General features: G+C 45.3%; 1 long non-coding RNA gene across 2 annotated transcripts in view; it reads right to left on the bottom strand.

The window, feature by feature from the left end:
• The window catches only part of LOC121291706, a 170,255-nt gene extending 147,136 nt beyond the window's left edge, over positions 1–23,119 (bottom strand). For both annotated transcript variants that reach the window (XR_005946053.1, XR_005946054.1), the window contains exons 1-3: positions 22,884–23,119; positions 18,473–18,529; positions 12,058–12,304 (exon numbers count right to left, since the gene is read on the bottom strand). This is a non-coding gene — a long non-coding RNA (uncharacterized LOC121291706). The remainder of the gene's footprint in view (positions 1–12,057; positions 12,305–18,472; positions 18,530–22,883) is intronic.
• Positions 23,120–25,196: the final 2,077 nt, after the last annotated feature.

The raw sequence follows: 25,196 nt of genomic DNA on the forward strand, positions 1-25,196 counted from the left end.
GATAAAGTCCAGGTCTTAGTGCATTTGGGCTTGGACTGCTTTGGTATCTGAGGAGTTGTGAATGATGCTGAACATTGTGCAATCATCAACAAACATCTCCACTTCTGACCTTGTGATGGAAGGAAGGTCATTGATGAAGCAGCTGAAGATGGTTGGGCCTGGGACACCACCCTGAGGAATTCCTGCAGTGATGTCCTGGAACAGAGATGACTGACCTCCAACAACCACAACCATCTTCCTTTGTGCTAGATATGATTCCAACCAGTGGAGAGTTTACCCTCTGATTCCCATTGACCTCAGTTTTGCTAGAGCTCCCTGATGCCACACTCGGTCAAATGTGGCCTTGTTGTCAAGGGCAGTCACTCTCACCTCGGGAGTTCTGCTCTTTTGCCTATGTTTGAACCAAGGCTGAAATGAGGTCAGGAGCTGAGTGGCCCTGACAGAACCCAAACTGAGCATCAGTGAGCAGGTCATTGTTAAGCAAGTGCCACTTGATAGCACTGTTGATGATGCTTTCCATCATTTCACTGATGATCGAGAGTAGACTGATGAGGGAGTAACTGGCTGGGTTGGAGTTCTCCTGCTTTTTGTGTACAGGACTTACCTGGGCTATTTTCCTCATAGCCAGGTAGATGTCACTGTTTTAACTGTATTAGAACAGCTTGGCTAGGGGCGTTGCAAGTTCTGGAATACAAGTCTTCAGTGCTTATGTCAGGGCCCATAACTTTTGTAGTATCTGTGCCTTCAACTGTTTCTTGATATCACATGGAGTGAATCAAATTAGGTGAAGACTGGCATTTGTGGTGTTTGGGATCTCCGGACGTGGCCGATATGGATCATCCACTTGGAACTTCTTGAAGTTCTGCTGTGCCACAATGCTTCCCACAGTTGAATAGCCTGCCAATACTCATTGATTTGATTCCCAAATGGAGGATGGGCAATGATGATGCGGGGGAGATGGCTGTCTAATGGTAGCAGCAGTACCCAGCAAGAGTCAGCATCATCAGGTGAGGAAGGAGAAAACTGAAGATGGAAAAAAAAAATTCTGAAGGATGTTTCTGATTTCCCAGTAACAGTGGATTGATGGAATGTAGAAAGTGCTTCCTGACAGGTCAGATCCCAAGATACATGGAATTACATTTTACATACATATTAGGCTATTTGACCCGTTTGGTCTTTGCCAGTTTTGGCTCCCCACCAGCATCCACCCACCCCCCCCCCCCCCCCCCCCCACCCCCCCCACCACCCTCCCCGCCTTACATCTAGCCCCACAAGCATGACAGTCTAGTCCTTTCTCCCTCAGGGGTTTATCCCTACACCTAGATATGGCTTCCGCACAAGTGGAAAGAGCTCCTTAAAAAGCAATCTAGATCTGGGACACGGATTATATGGGCGTGTGAGGAGGCAGAGGGAGCATTAAACCATCTAGGGAAACCAGAAAGAACATGGGGAAAAACAGAAAAAAATGCTTTTTGAACAGATCCATAATCCCGACAGACCAGTAAGAGATGGTGGGCTTTCATACACACGAGAAACTCGAAAGAGGTGGGGGGGGGGGGGGTAAAATATCTCGTGCACTTTGTGAAATCTAAAACAAAACTCAAAGCATCGCAGGTTCTCTTTTAGTTATTGTTTAATACTCTACTGACATGAGCACAGCGGGTTTGAAGAATCGTGCATGGAACGGTTCCGCACTCTCTTTAAAGTGGTGCTTTGGCGTATAAGAAACGATGCAATTCTCCCTGATGCTGGTCAGAATTGCCTGCTACCTATCTTTAATGCAAAGACTGTTTCATCTCTCCCATCAGTAAGAACACAGCCCGACTATTAACACTGAATAGAATTTCAATCTCGCAAGAGATTCAGTCCCACATGTTAAAAAGTGTGTATTATTTCCCGGTTGGAGGGGTGTTTCGGGATAATAATGGCTGCAGGAGCCGGGCTAGTTTTAAATTGCGGATTCCCATGTATAATTTCCCCTTCTTAATATTTAACCATTATATCTGCAGATTCCTCTGGTGTCCGTATAATTATTGCCCCGGTCCAACACATTCCACTTTCTAACACTTCTGCTGAAATACCGGTTGAGGGGTTAGAATCTAATGAGGGTTTACAACCTCCCACATTTTAGTCCTGTTTATATCGGTACCTCTCAAGTCAACTGACGTTTCGACAAACTGAATACGAGTCAGGTGAGGTACTAGGAATTAATGGAGTTTTTTTTTGTTGGTAAACCCGTAGCACCAGTTTGAAAGGTAAGGCTCGAGTATTGTGTGTGAGGAGTTAAAAGGGTTAATTATAAATGCACAGCCCCCACCTCTGGGGAGTGAGGGAAAACAGAAGAAGAAACTGAGGTTATGGGACTCAGCTCGCCTTCTTAATCATCTCCTATCCCAGAACCCCCTCTCTGTTTCTCAACCCCAAACCCCTTTGTTCTGTGCGGAATCCTTTCCTCTCAGCTCCCGTCCTGGTTCCAAAAAAAACGTGTTAAAGCTTCTGCAGTGTTATAAAAAGAAAACGAAATAATTAGATCACACCATCGGAGCCTGGTCTCCATGCATTGCGCCGCTGAGATACAGTCCAATCTTTAAAGTAGTAGCTTTTTTAAAAAAAAATGCTTCAAATGATGCCTTCTGGACAGGAAGAACATCGTGTCGTTTGCATCAGACCCTGGCTGTAAGTAATATAAGTCTATTAAATGTATAAACGTTAAACTCTGGGATCGATAACGAACCCTTCTGTGTTCTATGGATGGATTTATCTCTCTCTCTCTCCCTATAATCTGTATTACATGACTGCATTCAAAGGCAAAGCAGGTAGGATTTGTAGTAATCTAATCAGTTCATCTTACCTCCTCCCACTATGAAATTCAAAAATGATCACAAAAAATGTTTCTGTGCCGGATTTAATCAATTGCATCGAAAAAATACTTTACAATGAGAACCTTCTTAGAACAAAATTGGGAGATTTCGGCTTAGAATTGTGCGCGTGTGTGTGCCTGGTTTTTTTTTTCTTTTAATTTTCTATATGTGCTTTCCAAGGCGAGAAGCCAGCGGGGTTAAAACCTACGACGCAAAATGCAGGAACTGAGCACCTTCTGTCGCAGTGGGAATAGTTACCATTCAAAATATCTCGATGTGCCTTTTGTCAGCTTTCAGTTGCTCATTTCATAGCTCTGTTATTTAAGAAAGTTTTTTTTTTAATTTAAAAAAAAGGGGGGAGGTTTAAAAGCCGTAAACAGAGAGTTTTCCTGAGCAGAGGGACAACTAACCTTCTCAAAACCCAAATTTTAAAAAAGTTAATCTTTGCTTTTTTTAAAAAAAATGATAACTTTCGTCTCTATTCCATTCACCCCGAACCGAATCTGTTCGCTGCTGCGGTACAAAGTTGATCATTTAAACTTAAATTGATTTTGTTTAAACCCGGCAGTGCGGTTTTACGTCCCTTGACTAAACAAGGTCATGTAATAACAGTGAGGGGGGGAGGGGGGCGGGGGACACATTTTTGCTTACAAATTTTGCTTTTGAGCGAGTTTTAAGCCTCTTATTTCCTCCCCTCAAAGTAGGAAACCCGGTTTTAAAAGAAAATCAGCTATAGTATTCCAAATTGTTTTAATACATCATCAAAATTTGGACAGAATCTGAATCCTGCTACTTTAATGTATCTTAATTGCAATCGTTATATTTAAATGTTTTAAATCTTTTGCCCTGAAATCATGCACGTGAATCTCATTATTCGGATGTAATTGTAGCCGCGCTGCATTGTTACAACTCAAACATTCTTCGAAATGTCTCCCCTTTCGGTTTACATGGAATTTGCATCTGAAGAGAAACATTGATTCAAGTCATTGACGCCTATTAATATAAAAGCCAGAGAGACTAGTCTGAATCTGTGGGTCTGTTGTTCGTTATTTCGTATTGCTGGTTTTAAAACGGAACCTGAACTACTGGACGCAAGGTGCATTCAAATATTGAAATCGTTTCAATTTAACGGTATAATATTAAATGGAACGAATTGTAAAGTAACACGGAGGTATGATTATGTGTAAACGGTTTGTGTTTCGTTTTAATTTGTCCTTTTGATTTTGCGTTTTGGTCCCATTTTCCTGAATGTTAACGTGGTTGGTGATTGAGTCATTATTTGAATTATCTTCCTCCGACAAAGTAAATGCCGTCCAGTACCCAGCTGAACAGTCCGTGTGCTGCAGTGTGTTGTATTGTAGTGTGCGGCAGGGTAGCTGAGGGACAAGCAGAGATCTGCAGGTTTTATGCACCCTGCAACTGCAGCCTCTTGTTCTGCCAACGGGATGGACCAGCTTGTGTCATTTCTGCTGCCGCCAGACAAACGACAATGGGCACATTTTGGGAGATGGGGATGTGGGGATGGGGTGGGGTGGGGTGGGGGGGGGGGTTTGGTGTGGTGGTGGTGGTGGGGGGAGGGGTGGGTGGAGTGGGGGGGAGGTGGGGGGTTCAGTATTTGTAACTCCGGAGTTGGGCCATCTGGTGTCCGGTGTCAGATCTGTAGAGGGCACGCGTCAGGCAGCTGACTGCAATTATTAGTCTTGTCTGAGCAACTCCCCTCTTTTCCAGTATTGAAAAGACCCCTCAACCATTAACACCCTCTCCCCTCTCTCTCTCTCTCTCACACACACGCACACATACACACACACATACACACACACACTCACATCGGACTTCTGACCCGAGCTCAGCGCATCAATTGCATCAATTTATGCAGATGGTGAATGCAGGCGATAGAATAAAAATAGGAACAAAAGCGCAATGAGGAGGTAGAGAGAGTGAAATAATTCACAGAGGCCGTCCTATTACCGTGACCCACAACAAACCGATCTCTAATCCCTGTGCTATCTCATCCGGACCAGGATCAGGGAGATTTCAAGAGAGAGAGAGAGGGGGGGGGGGGGGCAGGGAGAAAAGCACGTCATAATAAATATTAGAATTTGATGCATCGGAATATCGTTGCCTACTGTTCCTTATGCGGACATCGTGAGAAGGAGGGGGTCAGATTTTCAGTGCTACAACTGTTCTATTTCTCAATTGGAAAATCTTGCTGTTTGCCGTTGCAATTCTGGCTGGCAGCTCCCGGTAAAGTCTGCAGCGGTCACCATAGCTGCTCCGAGGGGGCTGCGCCGTTTATAACCTCCTCGTGATCTCATGCAAGTTGGAGAGGCTGTTACACTACATAACTGTGACGAGAGGTCAGTCAATAGTTCAGTATCTTCAACAGGCAATAAGGAATATTTAACCCGGCCTTCGTCCGTAAATAGTTTAAAAACTCCATTCTTGTGCAATGTGTTTGTTGTGGGGGGACACAGAAATACTTCTTTGCTTCATCACCTCATATTGAAAATATGGAGTTACTGTCAGCAATATTCTCCTTGGCTTTGATTAATTTTTCATTTTAGATCGGTTTCCTGTGTTCAATATCATACTTGTTATAAATGTGTTACTCCACTGATCTAATTAAGTTTTTAAAAAATTCATTTTGGGGACATGAGCATTGCCGGCGCGGCCGACATTTACTGCCCATTTCTGGATGTCCTTGAGAAGGTGATGTTATTAATGTCCTATTTTTGCTTTTAAATGACCCTGTTAATGATTCTGGTCCATAGCCTCTAAGTTGAAGGGAGAGTTTTGATACATTGCAGTGCGCTCTATCCATTGAGCAGCACAACTCAGGACCATGGAGAGCGCACCGAACATCATCTCATTCGGAATCTGCCTTAATAACATCCAGCAACTCCCGAGTAATCTGGTCCTTCACGGGATTATACATTTAGGATTTTTTTTTAAAAAAAGGGGGGGGGATGATGCGTTTGGTAATCAAGTCGGAATGATGGATGTCTCTCTTCAGCCCGAGAATAGAGTTAGAGAAATTAATTGTATATATCGATCGAGGCTTCATTTGCCTTTCTGAACTCTCTGAGGGCCGCGGGATAGATGGTTAATTTGTAAAAATAATTGGCGTCAAGTCTATTCTGATTCCAATCGATCAAGATCCTGACACTTTGGTATATATCTATATATCTGATAATATATACACACAAACACACACACACACACATGCAGACACACACGCACACAGACACACACAGACACAATCCCCACACATGCCTGTATATGTTAGCTAGGGAACATACGCAATCTGTAGCTGCAGGGGTTGGGCCCTTTTAAATGCTTAGTTGGAGGATTAAGGATAATCGTTTTTGTTTAAATCCTTACCTAAAAGCTTTAATCCTTGGTTAAAATTTGCAAAAGAAAATTTTATTCCCGCGCCTTGCAGTCAAACGGTAAACAACAAAATGTTTCAGTTACATCTAATTTAGGGTGCGCGAACAACCCGGATTATGTACTTAAACTGGACGGGAATAAATAGAACGGGTTAAATCATGGGATGTACATCCCGAAGGAAGAGAGATATAGCTACATTTTATGTACGTACACACATACACACACACACTCACATATTACAATTGATATGCCTCCTAACCCCATTGAACTAAGTGTATAGGACTGGACACCAAATGGACAAAAGTCTGAATAGCTCAGTCATAAACATCAGTCGGATCTACTTGTTCGGCAGTGTATCCTATGTTGGGTTTCTGTCCCGCTGAATCTCTTACAATATTTGACTTTTTTCGGGGGTGGAAGGGAGGTGGGCTGGGTAGCAGAACAATTATGGGATTAGAAGCGATCAGAGCGGTTGAGCATTGTCCATCTGATGAGAAATTCGTTGCAGTGGGCTTTCAAAGGCGCCCTTCTAAAACCAAATCTCGTGTTATTTTGTGTCATTCAGTTAACATTAGTTCTGCACCCTCCGCAGTCCCGGGATAGAGAGGAGACAGTTTCTGTTGGGTTAGACCGGCCCTGCAGGAGACAGCCTTGGTGCTGATGTCAGGAGCGTCCAATAATCTTTTGGGGTAGAGTCTGATCCCACCAGCTGTGGTCCTGAGGCTAGGATCAAGCTGCAGTGAGATTGCAGTGTAAGCGATCCACTTCCCCAGTCTAAAGCGGACAAGCGCGGCGGGTGCTGAAGCCACAAGTTCTCCTCCTCCCATAATAAGACCCCCCTCCCCCCTAAAAAGAAAAAAATACTCTTCAGATCCACATTTTTCACCAACAACAAACGGCAAAATGGTAAATGCACCCCCCCCCCCTCCCTCCCCCCATCCCCCTCTTCCTTGCGATGGCTTGTTATGGATTAGGCGGGGGGGGGGGGGGGGGGGGGGGGTGCGCATCTGAAGGAGGGGGGGTCGATATCTGAGGATGCTGCTGTTGTCAGGTGAACTTCTGAAGCGGCCGCTCTCCTGGATCTAATAGTCGGTAAGGGCCAGAGGCAGCGCCAGTTAGTGTCCAGTCTTTTGTTTGGTGTGTCTGTCTCTGTGTGTCTGTGTGTGTGTTTCTCTCTCTAGGATTTTGCGGATCCTAAAGAACCAGATGGACCCGGGAGCCACCTGGGACACTGCGCTACTTTCAACGCCCTCCTTTTAAAAAGGGAGACGCACAGGAGAACAAGGAGCCACAGTATAGCTCTCCTTTCGCCCGAGCTGAAAACTGCTTCGCCCGGGGGGAAAAAAAAACTTACAAAAACAAAACAAAATAAAGACCGAAATTCGCCTCGTCAGCAGCAGAGCGCAATAAACCCGCCCCAAAGTAGCAGAGAGGCGCTCACGGAGAGGCGGTGAGGCAGGAGCTTATCCGCAAACAGGTAACAAACGGCGCAGTGAAAACCGGGCAAGAAACTGGCGGAAACCGAACTGCGCCCCCGGGATGGGAGGCAAGAGGAACAGGCAATTCGGTTCTCACTCTGCGTGTTCACGGCGGACCTTGATTTAATATTATACAATTAAGGCACGCGGTGAATGCCAAGGGAGGAATCGAGAAAAAACCCCGATCTTGGAATAATGCAGCCCATCTCCATCAAACAACTGCAAACCGCGTGACACTTGGGGTAAGAAAATTCTATGCACAATGTTGCTTATCGAATGTATTTTGTATGTTTCTAGGATAGAGAGGCTGTTAAGTGTTAAATGTGTCGGTGTACGGGCAGCATGGAGAGGAATACATTGTAGGCAAATATCTCCTGCCCTTGTAACTTGTAATCATTGATGCGGTTTCTGTATGGCTTGAAAGAACGTTTTTCTGGGGACTTGATGCAGGTTATATACCGAGTTCACCACCGCCCCACCCCCACCCCCCTCCAACCCCCCGCCAGTATGTGCTCCTGACAGCACACCGGGAAACAGGCACCCGAGGCTCAGTTGCCAGCCTTCATCTATATGAAGCGTTGTGTGTCAATCGGTGCCTAACTGTGTCCAGGTTGCTTCCCTGAAGGGAGTCGGGAATGTTTTGCAGCCGGGATGGTGGCGCAAGGCCGGGAGGGCGAAATCTTCCCACAGTCCCAACCGGGATCTAGCCAGGAATCCTAGGAGCAAGAGTCCGGCGAGTTTACAGGGACACATTTATCCATGTAACATCTCTATTTAAATGGCATACATTTAAAGAAAGATTACTATTAATGTGCACCAAATATCTTTATATGATAGCCAGGATTTATAATTAGACAAGGCAGTAAAACAGAGAATTAATCTGAAAATCCAGTTCTTATATGTGCGGATTATATTTTGTGGATTTTATGTCTCAGGTATATTGAACCGGGAATATATCCGGCAGCTGAGCCCCATCAAAATTATTTTGTTCCCCAGCGTTTGAGATTTATCTAGGGTCAGCGACAACCGGAGGCGCATCCAATGGCACATACACACACAGCCAATGGCACATACACACACAGTCTCTCTCTCACACACACACACACACACACACACACACACACACAGTCTCACACACATATACATATACTGACTCAGACACACAGTCACACAGACATAAACACACATAACACAGTCACTCAGTCACACACAGTCACATACATACAGTCTTTCACATACAGACACAGTCACACACAGTCTCACACACACAGCCACAGTCACACAGACTGTCACACTCAGTCACACACATACACAATCTCACACACATGCGTCATAGTCACATACAAATACAAACACTCATACACATTCAGTCAGACACACACATTCAGCTCCCCACCCCCCACAAACACACATACACTCAGTCACATATACACACCGTCTCACACACAGTCACACGCACACAGTCTCAACACAGTCTCTTACATACACACAGTTTCACACATACACACAGTCACACAGATACATACATTCACGACCCCACACACATACACTCACTCAGTCACACACACACACATCCACTCAGTCAGTCCTTCAGATACACACACAAACACACACATGTATACACTCAGTCACACGCACACGCACACACACACACACACACACACACACAGTCGGCTGCTGAAATACTGGCAACTTCTCATTCTCAATTAAGTTATTGGTAAATTGGTAAATGCTCAGCGCAGGATCACCGACCCCCGCTCTGTTCACAGGCACCCCCACACGCTATCTCTTCACAACACTGTGGCTTAGGAAAATGATTTGAAATGTACTAGCAATAATATTTTAAAGTTTTAACTATAAATTCATTAATTGGGGTGTTTCATTAAGTTAAAGGCGTTATACCCCTGTATCAATGGAAGTTGTTGTTAATGTACTCGAAATTATAACGCGCTAGTAAAATAGCGCAAAACTCTGGCCGCTCTTAGGGTTTTAAAGATATTTTTATTTATTGCTGATCCCCCCACCTCCCCCCCCCCCCCCCACCCACCCCTAGCGCCCCACACCCCCTCCCACCCCACCCCACCACACTGAATTAACCAGATAATTATCCGAAACTAAAAGAAACAATTTAACACGGGGATTATGTCCGCCTCACATTGTAGATTGGTCACAAATATTGTTAATGTTAGCTCACAGAGATGGGCTGAGGTTTGAAAGTAAACCTGGCGCTAGCGTTCTCAAACATACAAATCAAAACATTAGGCAGCGGACACAAAGCGGTCCAAGGTTCGTCCTGATAGGACCTGGGATTGAATGTCTCGGGACAGAGGTATGGAGGTGGAGAAATTTCCATATCTTCAAATACATTATCGTTTCAATAATCCTAAATGTATTTATGATTTTTCTTTTTGCACACGCGCTTAATGGAGATATACCATATCCCGACTGGTAAAATCGGACTCTGCCGGACCTGGTTACATTTCGGGACAAATTCAATCGAGAACGAGACATCCCGGGGCGAGGTAATGGCTTCGGCGAGTGAATTTGAGAACAAGGAGGGAGTTAGCATCGAATCAGGTTTTAATGTGGATTTTTAAACACAAGTTTATATACGCGGAGGCTGACCGGTACATCAACTGTTTACATGTTAATATTCTGTTGTGTTTTAGGAAAGTTTAGACGGGCGGTGGACCCAAGGCGTAAATCGCTTTCGCTGATTCCAAGTATTCACGAACAAATGAAAGGTTCAGATTTTGCGATTGAATAATCTGCCCTAAAATGTTTAATCTCAACGCACGGCGCAATTGGAGTTTTAACTCAAAACTAATAGATTGTATCTGTTTTTTCGTCGCAATATTAAATATGAATACAGAGAAGTTTTAGTAGAGGGAGCACAGGTAAGGGAATGAGGTAATTTGGAATGATACAGGGCCCACACTGAGACTGAGTATTTGCTTTAACTGGGATTTTGATTACTTTACATTTTGCCTCAAATTTAGCCCTTACCTCTTCACCCTGGCCACGTAGTTCAATTTGCTCTCAACCCCAATTCACCGGTAACTGCAGGCCAATCACTGCAACCCAGTTAGCATTCTTACTCTCACCACTAACCCTAATCCAGCCATTTAACCGAACTGAACCCCATCACCCGCTCTATCACTAACCCTAACTCATTATTAACCCTACTCTCAACACTAACCCCAACCAACCGCTATCCCCAGTCCCGTCATTAATCTCAACCCCATCTCTGACCTAAACCTTACCACTGATGCCAGCCCAAACACCAACACTATTCCTCTGACTCCAACGTTAGCCTCACTCTGCACTACATAGCTCCATCTACAGAGTGCAGTAAGCAGAGCTGAACAGTTTATTGCAATTCTCTTGGCTTCCAGGGAGAAAAATTACAATGTATCCAAAATGTTAACAGCACAGGGACAGGCTATTGGGCCTAACAGGTCCATGCGAGTGTTTATGCTCTATACAAGCTTCCTCCCACCCTACTTCATCTCATCCTGTCAAATATCCTTCTATTTCTTTCTCCGCGTGTTATTATCCAGCGCCACCGCCCCCCCGCCCACTCTCGCCCCCTTCACTGCATCCATACCATTCACCCCAACCACTCCCGTGGAAACAGGTTTCACATCCTAACCACTCTCTGGGTAGAAATAAGTTTCTCCTGAATTCCCTGTTGTTCCTGTGTCATACATATACATAATATACATTTATATATATATAGTCATATATAATATATATTATATTGTCATATACATAACATATTATCATATATTGTCACGCATATATATCACATATTGTGTCATGTATAATGTATATCATATATTGTGCCATATATAATATATATCATATTGTGCCATATATAAAATATATCATATTGCGTCATATTTATGGCCCGACTAATACTTAACATGCAAAGTTCCAGTCCGCAAACCTGCGTTTGACATTTCTTTGCATTGATGCCGATAAAAGCAGCAACCGTAACTCAATTTTACACACTGTCCAGGTTAGACTCGTCAATGCGACCTCATTAGGAATCGACCTGCCTTCTGATGTAGCCTGGCCCCGCCAATCGAGTCTCCTGGTTGGAGAAACAACTTGAGTATGGCAATTATTGCAATTATTGCAACTCTTGCAATTATTGCAGTAAAAAATTGAATTTTGAATTCTGCGGGATTTGCAGCCTGCTGCAGGATGCAGCTAGTTTAGTGTCGTTCTTATGGCGTAATTTCGAATTATTTTATCCGGGTCTTGGGGTTGGAACTCTGAACTTCGACACTCATTCACACCCCCAAAGCATTTTGTATACGCACCTGGATCTCGGGGTATCGGGCCCCTCACCCCTGCATTCAGCATTTTTCCCTTTAGCCTGTATCTTTCAGTACTGGGGGGTTTTTTCTCTCTGTCTACTGACCGCTGTATTTCGGGTTGAGACTATTCCTTTTGTTTCTCTTGGCTGGCACCGCCTGTGCCCTTCAACCGAAGGCCCTCAACGCAGGAGGCGCCTCTCTCTTCAGTCCCGGCTTTCCTCAAAGGGAAGACGCCTGTCACCATCTTAGTCTAATGGGAGACAGACAGAAAAAGGGAATAATCATCAACAAAACATTCTAATCTCTTAAATACTGTTTCGCCTAACTGTTCTTCCCACCATCCCAGATAAATTCCCATGTGAATCCGAACATCTTCATTCAGGGCTTTACAATAGGGGAAGTGGAGGTTTAAGCAAATGTGGGGGCGGGGGGGGGGGGGGGGGGGGGGGGAGAGATGGGGAGGGGTGGTGGGTAGGATACAACCAGAAGGGAATTGAAACAAGCGACTGAGGTGGGGGGGAATCAACAAGAATCAACTCAGCAAGTCATATTTGGAATTCGGGTTTTATATTCTGAGTGTCCTATCTTCCTACAGGGTCCAAATCGTGCACAGCCTTCTCGAGGAGGGGTTAGATTGGGGAGCCTTTTGCTGCTCTTGAGGTCATTTTTAAAAAATATATAAAAACACGGAGGAGGGTTGAGGGGATGGTGAGTGATCGAGTTTAAGATATTGAGGGATAATTGATTCCTTAATTCTGTTGAATTATTAGCACAGTGGCGAGTTTTGTACTATTAAATCACAAAATCTGGAAAATTCGGGACAGGAGGAGGCTTTGCAGGGGCCCCTGTGCCTGTTAAGATCCCATCAACTCGGCTTGGTCCCACAACCCCCGATAGCCTGAACCTAACAGAAATCTATCAACCTGAGTGTTGAAATTGAACAGAGCATGGGGGTCTCCCCCCCCCCCCCACCCCCACCCGGGGAATGTCTGCAGTTTCGCCAGAATGCCAGCAGAGAAAAATATCTTTACGACTGCAATTCTCATGTCCCTGACATATATTGACCAGAAGGATTCTTCCAAGTGCTCTTTCAAACCGTTTTCCTAATTCCAATAGCCCTGTTTCCGGCATCGCTGACAATACAACCATCAGAGAGACCAACATGGCACCCCGAGCATTGACTTCTCACTAATACAAGACCAACAGGCACTGAAATACTTTCACTTCACCCAAGTAATTCGAGGCTGCTGACGGCAGCAGGCTACTAATTCCGTGGCTTAGTTCCGGTAGCCTCACCGGAGTGGAGTGTGTGACAGAGGTCGGTGTTATAACACTATCGGACCAGTTCTGCAATCTGCCCTCTTGTCCAGTGAGGCTCTGCGTCAGGAGAAGTGTTTACCTGTCCGAATGATCCCACATGGACCAACGGTAGGCTTATGCCTTATAATGGTTCCACTATCATGCAATACGTTCACAAAGATCCCTCGGGCCATACAGAACAGGGAGAAATGCTTAATCTATCAAGACAAGGATGGGCTTGCCCAATTATAAAGGCAACCTCAGAAGGGGAAGGGAAGGTTTGCTCTATTCTGGAAAAGCTTTCCAGAACCCTGTTCCAAATCAGGCAGGCAGCCCATTGCTGGAGGTGACATTTTGGGGTTATTTTCCTTGGAGCAGAGGAGATTGGGCGGGGGCGGGGGGTGGACATGATAGAGGTGTATAAAATTATAAGGGGCAAAGATTGGGTAGACAGGAAGGAATTTTCCCCCTTGGTGGAGGGATCAATAACCAGGGGCCATAGATTTAAGGTAAGGGGCAGGAGGTTTAGGGGGGATGTGAGGAATAATTTTTTCACCCAGAGGGTGGTGGGAATCTGGAACTTACTGCCTGAAAGGGTGGTAGAGGCAGAAACCCTCATAACATTTAACAAGTATTTGGATGTGCACTTGCGATGCCATGGCATACAAGGCTATGGGCCTAGTGCTGGAAAATGGGATTCGAATAGTTAGGTACTTGCTTGACCGGCGCAGTCCCGATGGGCCGAAGGGCCTTTTTCTGTGCTGTAGACCTCTATGGCTCTATGAGATCGCGGAAGCGAATAACGTAGATGTATTTAAGGGACAACTAAGTAACTGCATGAGGGGGAAAACATAGTGCTAAAATACTTTGTATTGCTGAAATAAGAGACATGCTGCCTGTGTTGCACACATCAGGGCAGATTGGCAAGAATACCAAGTGCAAGAATACCAATTTTTGCCAATCTGTCCTGATGACTGCAAGAGGAAAAAGTTCGACAGGATGTCTTTTTTCAACAATACTCAAGTTTTGTACTACCAAATTACTTTGTAATTGCTTCATATGGTGTCACACACAGCAACTGGAGGAATATAGATCTATGTTATATTCTTAGATATGCACTGACTTAAGTCATCTGTATCCTGCACTCACTTCCCCCTAACACTTTCCTCATCACAAGTTATTGATAATGCTCCATTGCTGAAAAGTAACCTACTCTGAAATCTGTACATACAAACATATTCGGTGCACTTCTCTTGTCAACTTTCTCCATTATAAATTATAATGTTTATATTTACAATGGAAACGGTAAATGTGTCACATTGCAATTACCCTTTCTTGTCAGTGGAGGCACTGGTGGGATGATGCAATTCCAGACTGCTGCTTTTACACGGGCAGTTTCCAGCAGTAAAAGGGACAGGGAGGTTTCTAATGGAAATATAAGAGTAAGGATGAAATGTATGACTTTAGAATGGGGGCTGATCCTATTAGCTCCATCCTCTACCAGTGTTTCGCTGAAATTTATGTTATGTATAGAGAAAATGCTAATTAATAAACAATGAGAATCACTCCGCACATTCGGCTGCTGTCATTTCCTGGATTTTTTTTTGCATTAGAAACATCTAGGTGTGTAAAGTAACTTATTTGTACCCAGATTGACGGAGCAGCCAAGAATTTTCCAAGTATGAATGTTAAAGACTTTCGGGGGCCGAAAAGGTCAGCGCGAACAATTTTGTTATTTGTCTATTTTTGTTCTCCCCTCTCATTTTGGATGTGGATTTCCAGCAGGAACTGAATAAATGCATTAATGTGTGGAACTGAAGGTAGAAACGGCTCTCGGAGGGGTTCGAGCAGTCAAAGTCAGTTTACAGACTGAGAATATCTGACTTGTTTATTTTTGAAATATTTGCATATCCATCATTCGGGGGCTGGGGAGAGCTGCTCTTTATTTTCCCTCCTGATTCACGTCTATTCTACACCATTCAAGTCGGGAAAGTATCGCTGTTCCCCCCACCCCCTTACACACACACACACACACACACACACACAAACAGGTGCAGACAACAAACGCCAGACGTTTTCGCAATTTCCTTTCAAAGCTTTATTCGCCGCGGTGGGTTATCCATATTTATAAGGGCGGATGTGTCCTGGGGTTTGATGGAGCGCAAGTCTGCTCATCCTCCTGGGGGGAGCGTGTGTCCCGTGGGATCGGGTCAAGTCCAGAATCACATCAAAAACAGCTGCGTTTGGGCCCCAGTTAATTATAACGTCGCCGTGGAAGTATATGAACAATACATTATCAATAATCCTTCATTTCAAATTTGACTATTTTGTGGGAATATAGCTGTAAAGCAATTTGTGCACAGTGGGGTCTCAAGTCTGTGACTTGCTGGTTGCGCTTGTTTTCATATTGTAATAAAGGGCAATGTGGGGAGAGCTGTAGAATGGTAAACCACAGAAGGCGGCCATTTGGCCTATCATAGCTCTTCCAGCTCGCTGAAAGACCTATCCAATTAGTCCTACTTTGCCCTGTGTTTCTTTACAACAATCAGATTGTGATCTTGAGGGGACAAAGCACCATTTTGGCTCAGGGGGAACTACAGCATACATTACAAGGCATAACACTCCTGTTGCTACATAACATTTGTACTTCCAACTTATCTCAAGCTCCAGCAAGGTCCAACATTCAGGAACAAAAACAGAAAATGCTGGAAAAACTCAGCAGTTCAAACAGCATCTGTGGAGAGTTGAAAAAAATAGAGTTAACATTTCAAGTCTGTATGACTCTTCTTCAGAGAAGACATAAGGACTCAAAACATTAACTCTGTTTTTTCTCTACACAGATGCTATTCAACTTGCTGAGTTTTTCCAGCATTTTCTGTTTTTGTTCCAGATTTCCAGCATCCGCAATATTTCACTTTTGTTATAGTAACATACAGGGCTTACTTTTGGCTGAGATAGCTCTGGTCATAATTCCCCACTCACGTTTGCTGGATGTTGTACCTGCTTGGCGGCAACAACAACCTTCATTTACATAGCACCTTAATGTAGTAAAACAGCCCAAGACACTTTGCAGGAACATTATCAAACAAAGTTTGACACTGACCCACATAAGGAGATATTATTAGCACAGACGACCAAAAGCTTGGTGAAAAGACATGGGTTTTAAGGAGTGTCTTAGAGGACGAACAGAAGTAGAGAAATGGAGAGGTTTATGGAGAGAATTTCAGAGCTTCAGGCCTCAGTTGCCAAAGGCACAGATGCCAAATGGGGAGAGTTTAAAATCACAGGGAGTGGACTTGACATATCCCACCATTTTCGTGTTTCTGTGCTGTCAATCGAAAGCAGGGTCATAGGGCAGAGCAGTGCAGTCTTTATGTGGTTGGTCAAGTATTCCAGAAGTCCAACAATCCGGAAAATGTGAGTTCAAAACACACAATGGCAGTTTGAGAATTTGATTTGAATTTTTTTTTACATGATAATTTAAAATAAAAAATAGTACCACTAAGAGCGGCCATGAAGCAGTCATAAAATTGTAATAAAAAACCCAACTTGTTCACTAATGCCCTTTAGTGAAGGAAACCTTATCTGGTCTGACCCATGTGTAACTCCTGTCTCAAACACATTGTGGTTGCCCTCGGTTTACTAATCGGCTCCCCACACCAGCTGCATTGGTTGAAGGCCCACCAACACTTTCTCAAGGGCAGCTAGAGCTGAGCAATAAATGTTGGCCTGGCCAGCGATGCCCCAAAGTATATTAAATAAACTAATTGCTTATTAATCAGGCAGCTTAAAACTGAAATCAAACAAGTTCCCTTCAGCTTTCTGACATTGCACCCTTGACCTATGAAACATTCTGCCTCAATATGAAACCCAAATTGTTTTGTTTTGGCACAAAATGTGCTGTAAAGTGCAGCATAACAGGAAAACATGAATGACTCAGATAATACTTCTTAAAAAGTCTTAATGAGTCCTGATGAAGAGTCCCACCCAAAACATCAATCTGTATTTTCTGTTTCAGATGCTCACAGATATTTCCAGCAATTTCTACTTTTATTTTGATGACTAGTTGCTGCATTTATTTTTACCTATGTGTAACAAGAGAGTTTAAAGGGGAGTTTTACCATTGAGAATTGTCTCAAAAATTTTCCACTCCCTCTTCCTTCCTGTAGGTGCTGATTTATTCTGCTCTCTGGTTCCATGGGTACAAGGATGCTCTGGTACTCATCCAATTGGCCCATCCTTCATGCTTGAAATTATGCCACAAGTGCTGATCTTAAATTTGGAAACTATTCACAAATAGAGACCATCATAGGGAAGCTCAATCCTGTTCTCACCCCACACATATACACTTATCATAAGCCAGGGAGAGCATTCACTGCATCAGGAGTAGAAATCCTGGGTCAATTACTATTCCCTATCCTGGGGATGGTGTCATCTATTTTAGGGAAATTAAAGTCACACAGTTGATCAGCTAATTCAACACCGACCAGGAAACAAACCCAGAACCAAACTGTATGACACTGGGCAATGAATAACACTTTCTTTTTATGAGATATTAAAGATCACACTTGTTTAGGGAGTACTAAGGAACAACATACTGTTTAATAGGGTTCTGAGGGGGCACTTGCTGATTACAGGGCATTGAAGGAGGACATTTGTTGTTAAAGGTATACTTAGGGTGAGGGACACTTGTTGGTTACAGGCTACTGAGGAGGTACTTTCTGTTTACAGACTATTGAGGGTTACACTATAGGGTACTGTAGGGGCCACTCTCCTGGATGATGATGGTTCTGTTGTCTCTACAAGGAATAATGATAATCATTTTGTAATGGATCCTTTTTGGGAACATAGATACATGAGGCCGTTCAGCCTGCTCCACCACAACAGCTAATGGAAACACTTCAGCCATGCCAACAGCTGAGTGCAACACTTGCATTAATATCAACACACCCCACAGGTAAATGAACATCATTACAAGGACCAGGCATTCACACACCACAATACAAGTAAAATGGAACTTGCTCCATGGTCAGAGTTTACACATCAGAAATTATTCCAATTATGACCAGAATATTATAATCCAAACACATTTTGCAATAACACAAATGAATGTACCTACTCTATCCCATCAGGTGGCACTTGTGCATTTTCTCTCCATATGCAGAAGAGGTGGAATCTGTAATATAACAGGACATAAGTGAAATCAATCATGCAATAAACTTAAAGAGAAGATTAACATTTATATATCATCACACAGAAACAAAGCGCTGTCGATTGGAACCCAATAGTTATCCCTCAACTAACATCACTAAAACAGATTACCTGGTCATTAATTGTTTTGTGGGAACTTGCTACATACAAATTGCATGCCAGGTTCAATACACTGCAGCAGGACAATGCTTTAAAATTATGTCATTGGCTGTGAAATGCTTTGGGACGTCCTGAAGTCATGAAAGACAATAGAAATGCAGGTCTTTCTTTCTTTTATATTGATATATACTTCAACAGCAAATGGAACAGAATCTGGGAATCAACATTGAACAAGTGCATTACTGGCAAAATTTATTCAAATTTATATTTATTAATGCACCAATTTGTTTCAGCTCACCATGCCTGGTCCAGCTCTTTGATAGAGCTGTGCAATTAGTCCCACTCCCCAACCTTCCCCCATAACATTGCAAATTAGTTCTCTTCAACTGCATGTCCAATTGCCTTTTGAAGGTTACTATGGACTCTGCTTTCAACACACTTTAGGAAGTGCATTCCAGATCTTAACAACCCTCTGTGTGAAGAAATTTCTACTCAGTTTCTCCTCTTGTTCTCTGGCAATTATTTTAAATCTATGCTCTTTGGTTACTAACCCACTTGCTGGAGGAAATAGGCTCCGTACTTGCTCTATTAAAAGCCTTCATGATTTTGAATTTCTCTATTAAGTATCCACTTAATCTGCTCTGCTCTAACAAGAACAATACCAGCTTCTCCAATCTCTCCACATAATCAGTGGTATCATTCTGGTAAACCTCCTCTATACTCTCTCCAAGGCCTTGGCATCCTTCCTAAAGTGTGGTGCCCAGAATAGTACACAATACTTCAATGAGGCCTGATCTTATTTGTGCAAGGGATTAATGCACTTCCCATTTCAGGTGACAAATGCATGGAAAAAGCTTCCAACAGCAAATGGACTGAATTAGAGTCATAGGTGGGTGATGTTATGTAACTAGACGGTCTTTGTAACAGAAAGGATATGCATCCCATCAGTCCAGGGTGGATTTAAACTTAGGCTTCAGTGATCAAATACCTGCAAGAACTTCATATACAGTGCACTACAAGAGAAAATAAATATATGAAAAACTCAGGGTGCAACTTATAATTTATCATGCATCAATGTTACTTATTTCTTGGATGTGCAAGAGCTGAGTTTGGAATGATGCCTTCTACTGGAGCAGGACTGCACCAAGAATCAATGGAAGCATAAGTAAGTGAGAGACAACCTGGAGTAGGAAGTTGTAGGGAGCCACAACAACAGAAATATACTGGTATTTATTACTACTTAAGTGGTATTTCATTGGACCAATGTAAAACCCACACTCAATGACTAGTTACCAATTTTATCCAATTACAGGAAGATGCAAGTATTGAGGATAAACACCAGCATGGACCAAGGTTGAGCCAAATGGTCTCTTTCTGTGCTGCACGTTTTATGAAATCTAAATTGTTTCATATAGATACCAAATTAAGTGCAAATACTAGTTCCAAGGAGACAAAAAATATATAATCTTGCAAGTTAGTCTAAATTGAACTCACCAAGAACTCAAGAGATAGTTACAATCTAGTTGCATTGGAGCTGGGAGCAGATGCCACATGTCTGATGGTCTTTGGGTTTTTCCCCCCACCTCATTTTTCTTTCCTTCTCTCCTTGAAGTGTGTTGACTTTTGTTGGGGTGAAGTTCGACAAGACGCCAAGGCAAACATCTTCAGTCATTTCACCACATAATTAGAAATGAGTGGCCTGGGAGGTTTTGCTCCCTGCCTTGCCCCTGTGTGCTGAATACGCTTGTCACAATGTCCTGGCTGAGATGAGCCAACTTAGACAATAGGAATGGGAGGAGGCCCTTCAGCCTGTTCAGCCATTCCATTATATCATGGCTCATCTTAATTCCATTTACTGGCCTTGGCTCAGTAATCCTTAATACTCTTGTTTAACAAAAATTTATCAGTTCCAGTTTTGAAATTCTAAATTGATCTCCAGCCTCAACAGGTTTTTGTTTTGTCGGGGGTGGAGGGGGGGGGGGGGGGTGGTATTCCAAATTTCTATGATCTTTTATGTGAAGAAGTGCGTCTTGACATCATCCCTGCATAGCTCCATTAATTTCAGACACCCTGTCCCTGAGTAGAGTGAAATAGTTTCTCTCTGTCAAACTTTTCAACTCATTTCATCATCTTAATTAGATCACCCTTTAATCTTCCAAACTCAAGGGATCACAAGCCTTGACTATGCAACGTACCCTCATAATTTAACCCTTTTGGCTCTGCTATTATTCTGGTGAACCTGTACTGCACCCCCTCCAAGGCCAATGTATATCTCATGAGATGCGTTGGTCAGGACTGAACATAATATGCCAGATGGAATCTAACCTGAGCTTTCTACAATTCAAGCATAAACTCTGCCCCTTTCTGTTCAATGGGATTGAGTCCTGTTTTGTAATCTCTCAAAGAAGAGCAAGCATAGTCTGTACATTTTATAAGTAGTTGATATCAGTCAGAGATTTAGCCCAGAAAGAGCCACAGGTTAATTCCAGTGATATTACTTCAAAAGCAAAGCAACCCAGTGATGCTTTCTGACTGCTGATTTTTGTATCCAGTGTCTGGACAAGGCAGCAATGTGTGAAGACAAGGACAACATAGGGTTAAAACATGACCAACATCACCCTGAGGCTGTACTAATGACATCAGAGAGCTTTTCTTACAAACACCATTAGAAATAGAAGTAAAGTCATACGGCTCCTCAAGCCTGTTCTGCTGTTCAGTAAGTTCATGACTGATCTCCTAATTCAACTCTACTTTCCCCTGCCTTACCCCATATCAGTTAATTCCTTTAGTGTCTAATAATCTCAGTCTTGAATATACCAAGCGGCCAAGCATCCACAGCCCTCAAGGGTAGAGAATTGCAAAGATTCACAACTGAATAAATTTCCCCTCATATCCATCCTAAATGGTCAACCATTTAGAAGGTGGCTCACCACCACCTTCTCAAAGGCAAGTAGGGATAGGCAATAAAAACACTAGCCTAGCCAGCGACACTCACATCCCATCAAAGAATAATGTATTTTTTAATTGGCCTGAGGCTATGATCCCTGGTTCTAGGCCCTTCAGCCAGAGGAAACAATCTCTCAGCATCTACCCTGCTGAGCTCGCACATTTCAGAGGAACATCGGGACATAGGAAATAGGAGCAGGAGTAGGCCATTCGGCCCATTGAGTCTGCTCTGCCACTCAAACACATCATGGCTGATCATCTACCTCTATGTCATTTTTCCCCACTATCCCCACATCTCTTGATGTCATTACTATACAGGAACCTATCCATTTCTGTCTTGAACATGCTCAATGCTGCGCTTCCACGGCCCTCTGAAATAAAGAACTCGATGAGACCGCCTCTCATTCTGCTAAATTCCAGACAGGATAGGCCCATTCTACTCGTTTCACCTCTTTGCCTGGAGGGACTGACTGATGTTGGGACGTGGTTCTACATTTCCTTCGCTGACCGGTGAGACTGGACATTAAGTAGGCTATTCCACCATTGGGGCATCACAGCCCAGTCCAATTTTCACCTCCCCGCACTCTCTCTCTAGCAGGTGTCACTGGGTAAGGGAGCAGAGGCCTCCGGCTAATGCCGGGATCCAGGAACTGAGGCCAATTGTAGCCTTGTCTGAGCACAGGCGACAGATCCCCCTTTACTGAATAACTAACTGTTAGATATTTAACTGAATAAAGTAAAACATTGAACGGGCAAGGCTTCTAGAATTATCCCTAGTTTGCTTTACATGCACCACCCCACCACCAACCACCGCCCCCACCCCCACAACCCCCCCCCCCCCCCCCCCCCCCCCCCCCCACCACCGCGAACCCGTGCATCGTTCCACACGCCGGCCAGACACCTTTCCCCAGCGTTTCCATGAAGTAGTAGCAGAGATCCTCGCGCTTCAAATTGGACTAAAAAATAAAGTCCAAAAAAAAATGAACAAATCCGTGCGCCGTTCGAGTGACCGGATTATTTAGAAAATATTACAATCGAACATGGACGACCCAACATTATCCACAGTGATGGGGGAGGGAGGTGAACTCAAGAGACTCAAGGGATAAAATGAATAGCTAGATTTTTTTTAACAGATGCAAGGGACTGGGGTGGGCGCAGGAATGATATGGAGATTAATCCCACCCTCTGCAATTTTCCTCAGCTCCTGGCTCCATCTGCGGAAGTTGGAAACAGCGTTTTTAGGTTCCATTCGCTCCACATCCCCTCGATCTTACCTTCTGAAAAGTTCCAGCGCTTGTTTTTTCTTCCTTGACTTGTTGAAGGGGTTTGTGCCGAGGGTTTTTTTTTTGGTGGTGGGGCGGGGGGGGGGGTCTTCTCAGACTCTCACCCACCCACCCCGCAGTGTTTGATCAGCAATGGCGCGGGAGTCCTGCGTTTTTTTTAAATTCTAACGCCTTCGACAAAACAAAACAAAAAAGTTCCCCTTGTAAACTTCTCTCTCTCTCTCTCTCCCACAGGATGAACGGACGGATTCGTTGTCATTACCAGGACAACCGCTGGTACAGTCTACACTGTGACTGACTTTCAACACAAAAGGAAATAATGACTGAACTTTTAAAAAAATATATAATTAAAAGTGAGCGTTTTAAAAATAAACAGAAATCAAGTTGCTTTCTCCAGTGTTCCCGGGTCTCTTATTCTCCCCGAACAATTTCTTGCCTTTCCAACCGGCTGTAAACTCCCCCGTGATCGGACGAGGAATTAAACAGAGAAAGTCAATGAGCCGGGATGAAGGTCCCATTGCTACAGGACAGCTGGAGGGGGAGAGAGAGGGAGGGAGGGGGGGAGAGAGAGAGAGGGAGGGGGTGGGAGAGAGAGAGGGAGAGGGAGGGGGAGGGAGAGAGAGAGAGAGAGAGAGGGAGGGGGAGGGGGAGAGGGAGAGAGAGAGAGGGAGGGGGTGGGAGAGAGAGAGGGAGAGGGAGGGGGAGGGAGTGAGAGAGAGCGAGTGGGAGGGAGGGAGAGAGGGAGAGAGAGAGAGAGGGAGGGAGGGAGGGGGAGAGGGAGAGAGAGAGAGAGGGAGGGGGAGAGGGAGAGAGGGGAGGGAGGGAGGGAGAGAGGGGAGGGAGGGAGGGAGAGAAGGGAGGGAGGAGGGAGGGAGGGGGGAGAGAGAGGAGGGAGGGGGAGAGAGAGAGAGTGGAGGGAGGGGCAGAGAGAGAGGGGAGGGAGGGGGAGAGAGAGAGAGGGAGGGAGGGGAGAGAGAGAGAGGGAGGGAGGGAGGTGAGAGGGAGGGAGGGGAGGGAGGTGAGAGGGAGGGAGGGGAGAGAGAGAGGGAGGGAGGGGGAGAGAGAGAGGGTAGGGAGGGGGAGAGAGAGAGAGGGTAGGGAGGGGGAGAGAGAGAGAGAGGGTAGGGAGGGGGAGAGAGAGAGAGGTAGGGAGGGGGAGAGAGAGAGAGGTAGGGAGGGGGAGAGAGAGAGAGAGAGAAATGGAGCGGGAGAGGAGAGAGAGGGAGAGGGAGTGGGAGAGAGAGAGTGAGAGAGGGAGGTGGAGAGAGAGAGAGGGAGGGGGAGAGTAAGAGAGAGGGAGGGGGAGAGCGAGAGAGAAAGAGGGAGGTGGAGGTGGAGAGAGAGAGGGAGGGAGAGAGAGAGAGAGGGAGGGAGGGGGAGAGAGAGAGGGAGGTAGGGGAGAGAGAGAGAGGGAGGGAGGGGGGAGAGAAAGTGGGAGGGAGGGAGAGAGAGAGGGAGGGAGAGGGAGAGGGAGAGAGGGAGAGGGAGGTAGGGGAGAGAGAGAGAGGGAGGGAGGGGGGGAGAGAGAGAGGGAGGGAGGGGGAGAGAGAGAGAGGGAGGGAGGGGGAGAGAGAGAGAGGGAGGGAGGTGGGGAGAGTGCGAGGGAGGAGGGGAGAGAGAGGGAGGGAGGGAGGGGGAGAGAGAGAGGGAGGGAGGGGGAGAGAGAGAGAGGGAGGGAGGGGGAGAGAGAGAGAGGGAGGGAGGGGGAGAGAGAGAGAGGGAGGGAGGGGGGAGAGAGAGAGAGGAGGAAGAGGGAGAGAGAGAGTGGAGGGGGGAGAGAGAGAGAGAGAGGGACGGAGGGGAGAGAGAGAGAGGGAGGGAGGGGAGAGAGAGAGAGGGAGGGAGGGGAGAGAGAGAGAGGGAGCGGAGGGGGAGAGAGAGAGGGGGAGGGAGGGAGAGAGAGAGAGCGGGGGAGGGGTAAGAGAGAGAGAGAGAGAGAGGGAGGACTGGGGGAGCGAGAGAGAGGGAGGACTGGGGGAGCGAGAGAGAGGGAGGACTGGGGGAGAGAGAGAGAGGGAGGACTGGGGGAGAGAGAGAGAGGGAGGACTGGGGGAGAGAGAGAGAGGGAGGACTGGGGGAGAGAGAGAGAGGGAGGACTGGGGGAGAGAGAGAGAGGGAGGGAGGGGGAGAGAGAGCGAGAGGGAGGGAGGAGAGGAGAGAGAGGGAGGGAGGGGGAGAGAGAGAGAGGGAGGGAGGGGGAGAGAGAGAGAGAGGGAGGGAGGGGCAGAGAGAGAGGGGAGGGAGGGGGAGAGAGAGAGGGGAGGGAGGGGGAGAGACGGGAGGGAGGGTGGGGGAGAGACGGGA

This window comes from Carcharodon carcharias, chromosome 19 (genome assembly GCF_017639515.1).
Source record: "Carcharodon carcharias isolate sCarCar2 chromosome 19, sCarCar2.pri, whole genome shotgun sequence".
Taxonomy (NCBI): domain Eukaryota; kingdom Metazoa; phylum Chordata; class Chondrichthyes; order Lamniformes; family Lamnidae; genus Carcharodon; species Carcharodon carcharias.